This window comes from Xenopus laevis, chromosome 9_10L (genome assembly GCF_017654675.1).
Source record: "Xenopus laevis strain J_2021 chromosome 9_10L, Xenopus_laevis_v10.1, whole genome shotgun sequence".
Classification (NCBI taxonomy): Eukaryota; Metazoa; Chordata; class Amphibia; order Anura; family Pipidae; genus Xenopus; species Xenopus laevis.
In genome coordinates, this window is record NC_054387.1 from 26,592,914 (window position 1) to 26,606,057 (window position 13,144).

The 13,144-nt window shown below is 42.4% G+C and overlaps 1 protein-coding gene across 8 annotated transcripts in view; it reads right to left on the reverse strand.

Annotated features, from left to right (window-relative positions):
* The window catches only part of bahcc1.L (BAH domain and coiled-coil containing 1 L homeolog), a 220,223-nt gene that overhangs the window by 96,079 nt on the left and 111,000 nt on the right, over window positions 1-13,144 (reverse strand). The window contains exon 1 of one of the 8 annotated variants that reach the window (XM_041576473.1): window positions 8,086-9,176. The exons of the other annotated variants lie outside the window; for them this stretch is intronic. The gene's annotated coding sequence lies outside the window, so the exon portion shown is untranslated. Of the gene's footprint in view, window positions 1-8,085; window positions 9,177-13,144 lie in introns of those variants that run through there. 8 annotated transcript variants of the gene reach the window in all.

The following is a 13,144-nucleotide window of genomic DNA, read 5'->3' on the forward strand; positions in this document are numbered from 1 at the left end:
TTGACCATTACGTATTCTGACTACACAACGGTCCGAAAACCATACAAACATTTGTTTTGTATGAATATATTGTTGCATCTGTGGCCAGCTTAACAACTCCCACTATTCTCTAAAAGCTAAACAACTGAGAGCCATTTCAAGTAATCACTCGGCTCAGGGGTGCTTCTATAATGAGGCAACTTGAGAATCTCGCCTCAGGTAGAAAATTATACGGTATGTAACCAATTCAGAATGCTGTTGTGTGCCTGTGTAAGGCTGCCAAGGTCATCCACTCCACTCCATCTGGTGCAGGGCTGGGCATTGGCTGCCTTTTACTCAGTGCTAGCGATACAGCCCCCCTGAACCCCTCTGGCTATAAGTGTGGGGGGTGTATCATGGCATGGAGACCGTCACCTCAGGTGGCTTTAGGGCTAGGATCACCCTGACTAGCCTAAATCAGTGCTTCTTAATCTTTGTATCAAGGGACCCAAATCAAGTCGGTTGTGTTTAGTACAAAAACCAGAACAGGTATGTGCCTAATTTTACTTACTAGTCTAAAGTACCACTGTATTGAGGAAAAGAAAAAGGAAAGAAATGGGAACCCATTTTTGGGTCCCGATCCATAGGTTAAGAGTCCAAAAGTTATACCCTCGGCCTAATGAATAGAAGGGAGGTGAAGCTGGGTGCACAGTGCACATGTCACTAGCATGACTTGGGGCACAAAAAATGTCAGCCAAGTAAATGCTTCTTTATTCTTCTGCTGATTAAGTGCATTACAGGGAGCACAGCTGTCCCAGAGGTCTGTGTATTACAAAGGTGAGGAGTATGTATACCTGATTACTACATATTCCAAAAGAATTCGATATGTCCTCTGATCCCTTTTCCCTGCCTGGCTAACTATATTATTATTGCATCCTTGTGATGCAGTGTTTTATTATGCAAACATTATATAGAAGTTTGACTTTTCAGTCCTCCTTTTATCAAGGCAACTTATAATATTCTTATATTTTACAACAAGGGGTACATTATTCACTATATACTGTACATACATGTATGAGTATATGGCTAATGCTGGATGTCCTGTTAAGCAGTAAAACAGTAAAATTCCTTTGACCTGAAGTGGAACAATCTTACCTGAGAAGAGGAGGAGGTGGAAAAGGACTAGGATGGAGATTGGAGTCTTACTAAATTGTTGCAGCTGTCTCTTTTAATTGCTTGTTGTTAAAAGACTTACTGGCCTTCATTTAAGTAAACACCAGTCATTAAATTCCTTTGCCACAGATGCCCTGTTCCCAGGTGTAACCTTCCACTGACCCCACAGCACATCCACTGCCTCCTAGCATTTTTCCAGTGCCTTCTGTGGGGGTATTATAGGCAACCATCTGCTCAAATGCAAGTTCTTCTCTTGTGACATCAAGGCAACCTGCCACAAGCAGAAGCATAGCTTCCACCTTGCAGGTCAAGTAGCAGCAATGCCAGAGTCGGGCCAACCCGGCCAGGCGCCCTAGGCAACCTGGCCGGGCACGGCGCCGGCGCGCATGCGCGAAAATACGCACCGGCGCGCATGCGCGAAACTACGCATGCGTGCAAGCGCATTTAAAACAGAAGTTACCGACGCCAGTCAGGGAGACACAGGACCGGACACGGGGTAGGCGACAGAGCAGGTACGTGCCTGGTGCCCCCTCAGCTTTGCGCCCTAGGCACGTGCCTACTCTGCCTACCCCTAGTTCCGGCCCTGAGCAATGCTGCCATTGCCAATTTGGGCATGTTTTTATTCCAGCCAGGAGGAGGGTAATCAACACTTAACGGCATAATAATCCTAAAATTAAACTGGCTAGAAAAAAGTATTTTGGCTTTAAGAACACAACAGCGGCAAAAATGTGAACATGCTTTATGAATTACCACTGCAATTCAGAGACATGCTGCAAACAATACTGCTTCTGTAAAGTTCTATGGATTCCTAATTGCCCTGCAGCATTTATAAGGCTATGAGAATCCAGAAATGTAAGACCACGTCTTTACCCATAAAAATGCAATATGCAAGGACTGGAATGATTTACATCCATCACAAGCATGTATTTCTATACATGTGATGAGGCCAGCCTTATGGAACAGAAGAAGCTTAAAAAAACATATTGAAGCTACAGCAGACAGGTAAAGGGTCTACAAAAGACTGTAAAGACATCATTTATACTGATCAAAAAAAAGGAATGTGCATGTTTGTAAGTAATTAGGGAAAAAAACAGTCCGTTTTTGTGTATCTTTTAAATGCATCATTAGCTAAAGAATTATCTATAGAGGGCAGATGTGCACGGCAGTAGGAGAACAGTTTATTTGGATTTGGACCTTCTTTGGTGCTCTCTTTAGATACCTATAGTTGCATTTACACAAGGAGGCTGTTGCCTTTGTTGCAGCAAAGTAGTGTACTAATTTTAATCTTGGAAATTTAAGGCCCCCATATACGGGCTGATAAAAGCTGCAGACAGACCGAGTTAAAAAATCCTGTCGGATCGCGGCTGCATCTGTGCATGTATGCGGTCCTACGATCCAACCTCCCGTTTCGGATGCATTGTAATCCGATCGTTGGGCCAGATCCGATATTGCCAACTTCAATGTAAGCATATCAGGGAGAGATCCGCTCATTTTGCGACATTGCCAAACGAGCGGATCTCTGTGTCTATAGCCACTTTAAGGGTAGTGGCACACAGGGCGATTTGTCTCCCAGATTTAACCAAGCACTACTGCACGTGACAAACCTCCTTGAAATGCCTTCCTGCGACAATAAAGTAAATCACAGATGGAAAAAACCTAACCAACACTTCATTTTCTCAAGTTGCCTCTCAAGAAAACTTCAGGCGACTTTTGAAAATGAAGCACTTTATACATTTTCCCATCTGTGATTTACTTAATTGCAGATGGGAAAGCATTTCATGGTGGCCTGGGGGCCACTGGATGGTTAAATTAAGGAACCACAAGGCAGATTCTATTGACCCATCAATAACTATTCATGAAACATCAAGGAGAGGAGAAACTTGCCCCAGGCCGCAGCACCCCACAGGCTGGGCTGCAAAAAGTCACTTCTGGTAACTTTAAATTCCAGTTATTAAAGAGGTATTTCATCTCTTCTTGTACAAGTAGCGCAATTGGCTCCCCTCACTAGTGATGTGAACCCTAATCCCTCCAGAAGGATCAAAAAAGAGGCAGAAGGTGGGAGATAGCCTGCCTTTGGGTGGCAGTGAGGGCACAATTGCCACTCGAGACAGTATCAGTGCCATTGCTGGTTCCTCCCTAGCCTGTTGATTTATGAAGTTCACTGAATCACACCTCAGCAAAACTGAATTATAGCTAATTAAATGACACCTAAATATTTACAGAACAGAAGTCAGCTGAGAAAGACAAAGGGCAAACCATGAGGACATACACAACTCGTATTTAATTCAGAAGAATAGTACTATATATATATATATAGTAGTTAAAGAAAAGTCCCAGAGCTAAGGGCAGAGAAACACATGGAGATTCGGAAGTCGACTGAAGTTCCCTCGTGAGGCAACTTCGGGTGACTTCAGAAAACAAATGGATCCAAGTGCCATCCCGCCGCTGTTTTAGATTCTAGCCAACGGGAAGGCAGTTCGGGGAGATTAGTCACCCAAAGAAGAGGCGATTTGTCGCAGGCCAACTAAAACTTCACGAATCTCCACGTGTGTCTCTGTCCTAAAACTGCAATCACATGTAACGACTCTGCCTGGTGCAGTTAGGGTAAGGTCCCACCTGGAGATTCGGGGAGATTTAGTAGCACTGTGAGTGCCATGCCACAGGCGGAAGACAGGGGGAAGCCGTTCAGGGCGGTTAGTTGCCCCAAAAGAAGAGGTGGTTAGTCGCCCCAAAAGAAGAGGCGATTAGTCCCCGAATCTCCAGGTGTGACCTTATCCTTAAGCTCCCCCAACAAAAGATAAAGGGTCCTTGAGCTGGAAGGAGATTAGAGAGGGGAATTCTTGTGAAGCAGAACAGCTGCCTAATGGAAACAAAGTGCCTAATCCTCCAACCACAGTAAACTAGTAGCAATTCTAAGCCCCACAGAATGAGGTTCTGTGCAGCTGTGGTCTAGGAATTTCCAGAGCAATGGGGCAGAGATGCTCGGGCACAAAATGTACAGATGCTTTGAAGCTTCAGGCCCACGCCAAACCCTGAAGTGACTTTATTCAAAGACAGCGACACAAACTAGGCATTGTATATGCCACAAAATAATGAGACATACATGGTACATACACAGTGTCAGTAAAGCAGCCTTACAGAGCTGTATTATAATGGGTTTGCAGCAGCTAGGAAAGAACGCATGCGTACAACAGCATTGGCTTCTTTGCTACTGAATAATCTTGAATTGTCTGCCTTCAGCATGAGGCATGCAAGATTAAGGTTTCTCTAAATTTGCTCTACAATACATGTCAATAGAAAGTTGCACCCTATTTCTGAATCTCCTCTGTTTTTGTCTTAGCTATATGTAATGCCAGCACTGTGTATCTGTACTACTAAAGTCTCCATACATTAGCAACCAGACTGGTTTTACTTAGCTTGAATGGATTTCCACTAATGGCATCCAAGGTCTGAGAAGAGAACGAAAAAGTGGGAGGATTGTTTTTATCAGAGGAAGCAGACTTGAAGACATTGTCAGGAGGAATTACAGGGAATGATGATGTTTATATTAAAGGGAGCATTTAGGAAAAAAATATACCTCTAACTACCAGCCTTATTGAGCACCATGGGAATGCTTGGAGATCAGAGAGAAGCTGAGAAGATAATGCAAGGGAAATTGACAGAGAACTTAGTAGACTGTAGCAAATACAGAAATGGTACTGGGACCAACATTGTTGTCCTTAGTGTTAAAGAACTAAAATAATTACAAATAATCTTCATGTTGGATAGAGGATCATATTGGTTTGTTGATGCAGTCCTTACCCCAACAGCCCCCATTCCAATTCTTGTAATAAAATTGTGTGGCCCCAGGGCCAAACAAGCGGATCGGCCCGATATTCTCCCCTTTGGTGGGCAAACTTATCTGGCAACCTTGCCAAAGGAGTGGATCTTATGATGTATGGCCACCTTAAGGCTGCTGAAGAACAGTCCCTCTAAGCCTAAAATATGAAAACAAAACTTTTTCACATATGCTTACAAAACAAAAGTTTTTGTAGGTCTGTATGTATTTTAGGTTACAAATATGTATGTATATCCATTCAGCAGTACTCCCCCCTGCACCCCCACATTGGTGTGACTGTCCCTTTAGCAGTTTTCCTGGTATCCCGGTGGGCCAGTCCAACACTGCACACGGGGAGATTATTCGCCAAGGGACTGATCTCCCCAAATGCCTTCCCGCCAACAAGAATGTGAATCGCCGGCAGGATGAATACATCCCAACATTTTTTGTACAAGAGGTACAAATTTTTTTGCCACACCCAGTTATTACAGTTTTGCCCTTTAAGCTGTGAGTCTAACTTCTCCCAAAGGACCTGTCATATTATATTGTTACAATTACTTATGTGCTTATCTCAAAATTGTTACAAAAGTATCTTATCTGAACCTCCGGGCTGTTCTTTGTTTAGCTGTTCAGCGCAAAGAAAATCAGGACTTTCCAGTACAAACACGGGTCTGCAGGTAGAGCTGTCAAAAGGTGGACTGTCCCACTGAAAACGGGACAGTTGGGAGGTATGCGGATGGCATATTTATTACTTCGTTTTCCAAAGTCGTCTGAAGTTTCCTCGTGAGTCAACTTCGGGCGACTTCGGAAAACCGAATCGATATGTATGCCATTGCTACTAGTAACTCTGTGTGTCTTCTGAAACTCTGTGATGTGAAAGCAGCTGGCAAGGAAAGTGTTAGAGATGGTATGTGAGGATGTTATTGTAGCTGTGCAGCATGGTTACAGCTGCAGAGTACAAAGTATGCACTGGAAACTGCTGGCTTTTTTGGCAGGCACATGAAAGGTAATGTCAGGTGTTTCCTTGACACCCAACCCCACAGGAGATCCCAGGAGAAGAGGAGAGATGAAGGCCAAACACAAGAACTGGTTTTCAGATATATACACCAGCAGACAAAGGAGGACAGAGGTCATACAGAGGAATTGGCAACAACTGACTAAGCATGTTAAACTCCTTATTTGCCAAGGCCTGTGCTCTCCACCACTTGCCGAGAATGGCAGCCATTTGTTTTCTACCACACCCACCCAACCCACCCGCTCCCAAAAAAAAATAATAATAATAATTCAATAAAAAAAGCTGTTTAGTAGTACTGTAAGAAAACATCTGGAAAATCCGAGGTAAGCATTTGCTAACATTTAACATTTGCCTAGGGTTTTAACAAACACAATATCTGGCACCGTATAGAATCAGCTTCTCAAGCTGGATAAAGGGTTTGGTCTGCTATGGGTTCTCCATGGAGTAATCACAATGGTTAAAATAAACTTGAGAGGTGGGGGTAATGTGTTTTGCCCTAATCTATCTAGCACAAATCTACTTAGGCATTGCATTATGTTGCAGGGACCATTGGCAACAAGCTTTTTCATGAAACAACAGCATACCTCCCAACATTTTGGAAGTAAAAAGAGGGACAAAAAATTTTTTTCCGCACGTAGCGCAGCAATTTTTTGACCACACCCCTTTCTGTGGCCACACCCCCTAATTACCATGTTTGTTTTACAAAATTTGGCAGGTTATGTAAGTTTGAAAATATTTCTCCCTATCTAAACTGTGTTTTTGTGTCTCAAAATTGTTACAAAGTATCTTATTTGCAACTGTTAGCTGTTCTTGGGCTCTATGCTAAAAGCCAATTAAGTGAGAAACTTTGTTTCTTTTTCTGGCTGTTCAGTGCAGAGAAAAGAGGGACTTTCCAGTACAAATGAGGGACTGCGGGTTGAGCTGTCAAAAGAGGGACTGTCCCACCGAAAAAGGGACAGTTGGGAGGTATGCAACAGTTTTGTTCCGTGTACACACATACAAATAAACTATGGCTGTGAGGGGGTTAACATGTGTTCCACCCATAGTTCCAAGGCATGCTGTTTTGTATGCTGCTCAGATACCACCGAGGAACAGGCTGTGGATTACTAAGAGTAGGGAGGCTGTGTGTCAATAACAACATCTGTAGGTGGGATTATTAACATCCGCAAGATTTTTACTCTCTGCAGGCTGAGACCCACCCCACTGGCCTCAGCAGCTCATAACCCACACCCTGCTGGACAACTTGGACATTTCTAAATTGTTATTCTGCTAAACAGCAGCAGGAAAAGGCATAAATGCCTTAGTGCCCAAAAAGTGGTCTACTTAACTTCCAGAGACACTGGGCATTTTGTAAGAGCTGGTTCTGCCCCGACTTGACCTTTTATAAGTGAAAAACAGAACTCAGTACAAGAGTAGAATCTGGGCAAAAGAGCACGATGAATGGAAGAAGGAAAATTAGTTACCGTATATACTCGAGTATAAGCCGAGTTTTTCAGCACCCAAAATGTGCTGGAAAAGTCTACCTCGGCTTATACTCGAGTCAGTCACCCAAACCGCATCAATTGCGCTGAAGAAATCCTCCTGTGTCCCACACAGCTGCCTCGTTCCTGCTGCCAACGCACTTGTTCGTTGCACAGTTACGTTAATATACTGCGCATTCCTATTGGCTATTAGTTTGTCCTTTTAGAAGGCCATTTTGACATCCGGCTGTATCGGTGAATCAGAGTGACGTGGGAGGAGTCGTGGCCTGGACGGAAAAGAGTGTGTGATTTGTTGCCAGATGTGAAGGCACTGGCTGAGGAGAACCGAGCGGGTCTGGAACCGGAAAATCCGATCAGGTCGGGAACCGGAAGTGGGGCCCGCGGGACCATGTAATAAATCAGCTGGACCGCGTTAAGGTACCCAAAGCATCATAAATTGTATGAAGGAATCAGTGTAGATTCCGATACCAAACCCCCCGATAAGGACAAACGAAATTCCTAGAAGCCAATCAGGTCTAACACAGATTGGTAAGATAGAAGCGTGAATATCCACAATCATTATAAAAGTGCTTCAAAACCAATTTCTATACATCCATATGCACAAGCAAATAATGAGCGTGAGAGAGCTGTGAATTTCATACCTGGCGCATTACTAAGCCGTTTTTGCTGTTCTGTGATAAAAGAAAAAAAGCATAAACAAACGTGGTGAATCAAACGTGCTGTGCAGATCTCACATGCACACAACACATGTTGCCCGATGTGAAGGCACTGGCTGAGGAGAACCGAGCGGGTCGGGAACCGGAAAATCCGAGCGGGTCGGGAACCGGAAGTGGGGCCCGCGGGACCATGTAATAAATCAGCTGGACCGCGTTAAGGTACCCGAAGCATCATAAATTGTTGTGAGGCGAGTCGCGCCTGGGCCGCTGTGAGACATACGGGGTAGAAGTGGTTGTTATTATTGTTCTGCCGAGGGAATGGCAGGTTCAGCTGTGATACTCAGGGACTGATTGGGACAAAAACAGGACCAGCAGTGGGTCCCCTAGCAATGCAGGACTGAGGAGTACAGGGGTTTCTGTCTGAGGGAAAGGACCTGAATAAACCAGAGACTTTCCTAATCCCACAACTCCCAGCACCTCCACTTTCCCTGTCAGTCAGAGATTGAGAACTGAGGACCCCTGACAATGAGGAGATGGGAAAGGAATTGAATAAATATGTCATGTCCCCATCTGCTGTTACCTGCAACTCCCAGCACCCCCAGTTGTTGTTACCTGCAACTCCCAGCACCCTCACCCTTTCCTGTCTGTCAGAACTGGATATAGGGTAACAGGTGCCCTTAGCAATGCAGGATGCCTGAGGATGGGTTAAATAGATTATTCTGGATTGACCAACCTGCAAATCTTTGGCTGTCAACTGTGGGTGCAGGGAGTTGCACTGCCAAACAGCTGTCGGTGGGACATACACCAGGCACAGTATATCATATTATTGCCGGTCTCTCTCTCTCACCCTAGGCTTATACTCGAGTCAATCAGGTTTCCCAGTTTTTGTAGGTAAAAGTAGTTACTTCGGCTTATACCCGGGTCGGCTTATACTCGAGTATATACGGTATTTAAGAAAAAAATAATCACAAGATACTTAGAATACATATGGTGTCCATCAAAGCCTTACAATCCAGTACAGTATAGCTCTTAAACTGGGCATGTTTATCTGTGAGCCTGGAAATGCCCTCTCTGGCCTATCCATAAAACTCTGGCATTAGGCAGACAGTGACACATTGCTGTTTATGGGTGCCAGTTCCATGCACCCTTCAGTTGTCTAAGCTGCCAATAGATCCTGGGAGCTTTAGCCCCACAACAGCTGGACTCTCAACTGGCACCTGTGCCTCATTTAGATGTTGTATTTTGGACTTTGCTTATAAAAGTTTGATGGATTGTTGCACCACAATTAAAAGCATGCGTAAAAAGAAACTTAGCAAAGGCAACGTATTAATCACTAATTAAGAATGAGTCCATATCTGTACAGCAATGACTATAAAAATGTGTTTAGTGGTGCCTTGTCTTGCAAAAAGTATGAGCATGCCCAAGTATTTAGATGTTGGATTGGGTTAAAAGCTGTGTAGTTCTGGCCCCTAGGTCGGAGAGTGGTGAGAAAGGATGGGCAGCAGGAAGTTCACGCTGAGAAAGGATCAGCAACAGATGTGAAGGCTGTTCTGTTGCTGTATGAGCTTGGGATGGGTGTGTGAAATAAGTGGGAGGATTGAATAGCTTCAAGATGCAATGTGTCCCTGCCTCAAAAGGGAATTACACACACATATACACACAGCTAAGAACATTTCCGCACAAAGTGCAGGTGAGGCAAGAAGAAGGAAAGTTATGGGTTATCGCAAGCAACAGAAAGGGTGCCCTCTTACATGACACTGGCACCAATGTCAGTTCGATTTGTTTATTATTTGAGAAATGGAGAACATTGTGCTTTAACCACTTTACAATCTGTCAGACTTCTACTGACAATGCTCTGCTTTATTGCATTCATCTGTTCTCATGGCAAATATTAAACTTTTCAGTCCTGGAGAGAACTACCGCACAAGTGAGAGGAAAACCTAAACTTAAAATGCTTATTGGCATCATGTGGTGATTTTGGCAAGGAAGGGTTAAGGGCATGGTCAGTTAATGCCACACCCCAAATACTATGAAATTAGTTCAGACTCTGAGCGACAGAGACATGCAGAGTTAAAGAAAGTGAGAGCTGGAGGTGGTATTGGCTCAGGGTCCTGGCATCCTGCCCAGCTGCTATTCTGAAAGGATGCCAGCTGGCTTAGTCCACACCAGAATTACACTTGCCCCCCCCCCCACTTCCATTCTTCAGTCTGTACGTTCTAAGGAGAGCAGGAGGAAGAAGGAAAGTGAGAGCAAAAATATAGAAAACAAATAGAAAGAGATAGAACAAGATCTGCTGAAATAAGGGATACCAATAGACAAACCAACATGGTGATACAGGTTAACGCATACAAATAATTGTACATTACAGTACATACCAATACACACATACTGTGTATATATATATATATATATATATATATATATATATATATATATATATATATATATATTTATATAAACACACGCTACCACACACATACCAAGCTTATTGTTAAGATATATATTTGCCATCCAGAGGACTGAAACTGTTTGTGCAGAGTTATGGAAAGCTTCATCTCACCAGCCAAATATTAGTTAGGCCCTTCATACTGATATTGTGTAGGATATGTAAATATTTTGTTTTATGTAGACAGAAATAGATTAAAGTGGACATCGCCACTTAATAAAGATGTGAATGTGGAAAAGTCTTATGGCACATGCAGCCATTATTTCTGGAAATCCCCCGCATCTGCACTGTTAAGCATTAGCTACACCAATGTTCCAAACATCCAAGACTTCTTAAACAGTATTTAAAAAAAGGCTTCGGCAATTACCTGTATTTGACAGCTGCAATTTTACCCCCAGAAAAATATTAGCTAGGAAAATATTCTAGGTCTAAGAAATATATGCCATCAGGAGGCGTACAAGGCCATACAGGCTGAAACTCATTACATAGACAGAATATTATGGCAGTTTTAGGCTAGTTCCAAATGATGTCGGGGATCTCTGCCTGCGTTTCTCCACAAGCTGAGAATCCACTGCCCTGCTGCTCTTCCGCTCCTGCTCTGCCTGCACCCAGAAGCATTGTTTCTGCTCGGATGCAGGCAGACAAGCCGGCTTTCAGCGCCGAAACGTGACATTTAGCATTTTATGACTAAATCTGCACTCAGTTGAAAAGGTAAGGGGGTCAGCACAGCAGCAGATTCTTCCCTTGCGGAAAAACGCAGGCCAACATCCAACATCATTTCTTATACATCGCCTGGCCCTAGCCTTAGAGACTTCCCTGTGCTGTGGTCAGTTTGTAATACGATTAGGGGTTATCTTGTCACACTACAGAAGCCTCAAGCTCCCATGTATCTCTCTGCAATGCTACCAAGCCTAGACCTACTGTGTTTCCTGAAATTGCACAGAGAAAAGGTGAGTGGAGACAAAATTATAACAAAACAAACATTTACAAACTATAGTTAGTATAGATATGGGTATATCTCATTTATTTGAAAGTATGGAGGGGTGTGTGTGTATGGATACTGGGTTTTCATTTAAAGGGGTTGAACTTGATGGACTTTGTCTTTTTTTTCAACCTGATTTAACTACTATGTAACTACTATTGTTGCAAAATGTTCTAGCAACTGATGAATAAAAAAACAATACAAGTAACTGATCTTTTATTTAAGACAAAGGTGATTTTATTTCTGGATCAGTAAGCCCCAAATCAAGGCAAGTATAAGTTTTGACCTGTTGCCAAAGAGCAGCCATTGGCCTTAGTGCTTACGTATGTATTATTATTATTACTATTATTATTATTATTGTAATAATAATACTAATAATAATTACTATTATTATTACTACTATTATTATCATTATTGTTATTTGAATTATTATTATTATTATTATTATTATTAATAAAGTCTACTTGACATAGTATTTGGAGGTCCAGACCAATGTGAAAAAGATACACTGACACACAAGGCAGGTGCAATGCCTTGCAAGCACCATTATCTTGACCCTTTTTGAGTTTTTACATTAAGTAGAAGAAGATGGTTTAATGAAATTAATAATATCTGAAGTTATGCTGCGGACATTTCTCTCTTTTATTTTGTTACATCTATGTTGTATCTGCTACAAATAAAACATGTCTAATTTCATTATCACATGCCATCAGCAGAGTATTTCCCATTTACTTTAAATAAGTAGGCGGTGACAAGTATTTTAACCACTGTTCCCTGCAATCACACCTAATTTGCCACAGGCCATACATGTCCTCTGGACCCCCTTAAGGCAAGAGACCTGTCTAATAATAATAATAATTCATGCACCCCCTTCTATTTATTCCTCTTTTCTCTCTACTTGACTCTTTCAATCTCTATAGTAGGCATTTGTTGTTGAAATGGCACCAAGTCTGAACAGTGAACAGCAAGCTCAGAAAACTTTTAGATTCTGCCTTTTCCATTTTCAGTACCTCCCACAGCAATAAAAAGCAAAACAGGGATAGTAACAAGGCACTATAGATGCAACCTAAGGCCTTTGGTGACAGTTTCCTTAATATGCATTTTACAGAATGACATTTCAATTAGTTCTTTTTGAAGCCTAAATTGCTACTTATATCAAGGGTAGGAATCGATTCCAATCTGTGGCCTCTGCACTTGCTGTAGAAAATTAAATCAGTCCACCATTTATTTTATAATGTGTATTTGTTATAGCAAGTTCTCAGAATTCTAAACAATTAAAGTGGCATCTAAGGCAACATCCTGTAAGAAAACTACTGTATAACCTGCCGTAATTCCACATAGCATGTTGCCATCTGTGTTTAGTCTATAAATGTATCCAGAACACTAAGCAAAAATGTGTTTACCTCCCTCCCATTTTTAACACAGCTAGCACTTACCTTCATCTTCACTAACAGAAATGGGTGTCATTTAAAATGATATTAAATCCTTACGGTTCTCAATTTATTCCCTTAAGGAGTAAATGTAGAAGCTCTAAGAATGACCCTATGTGGCTTAATATAGAAGTAAAGAAGTTAACAGGAAAGAAGAGAAGGGCATTTAAAAACTAGAAGTCTATT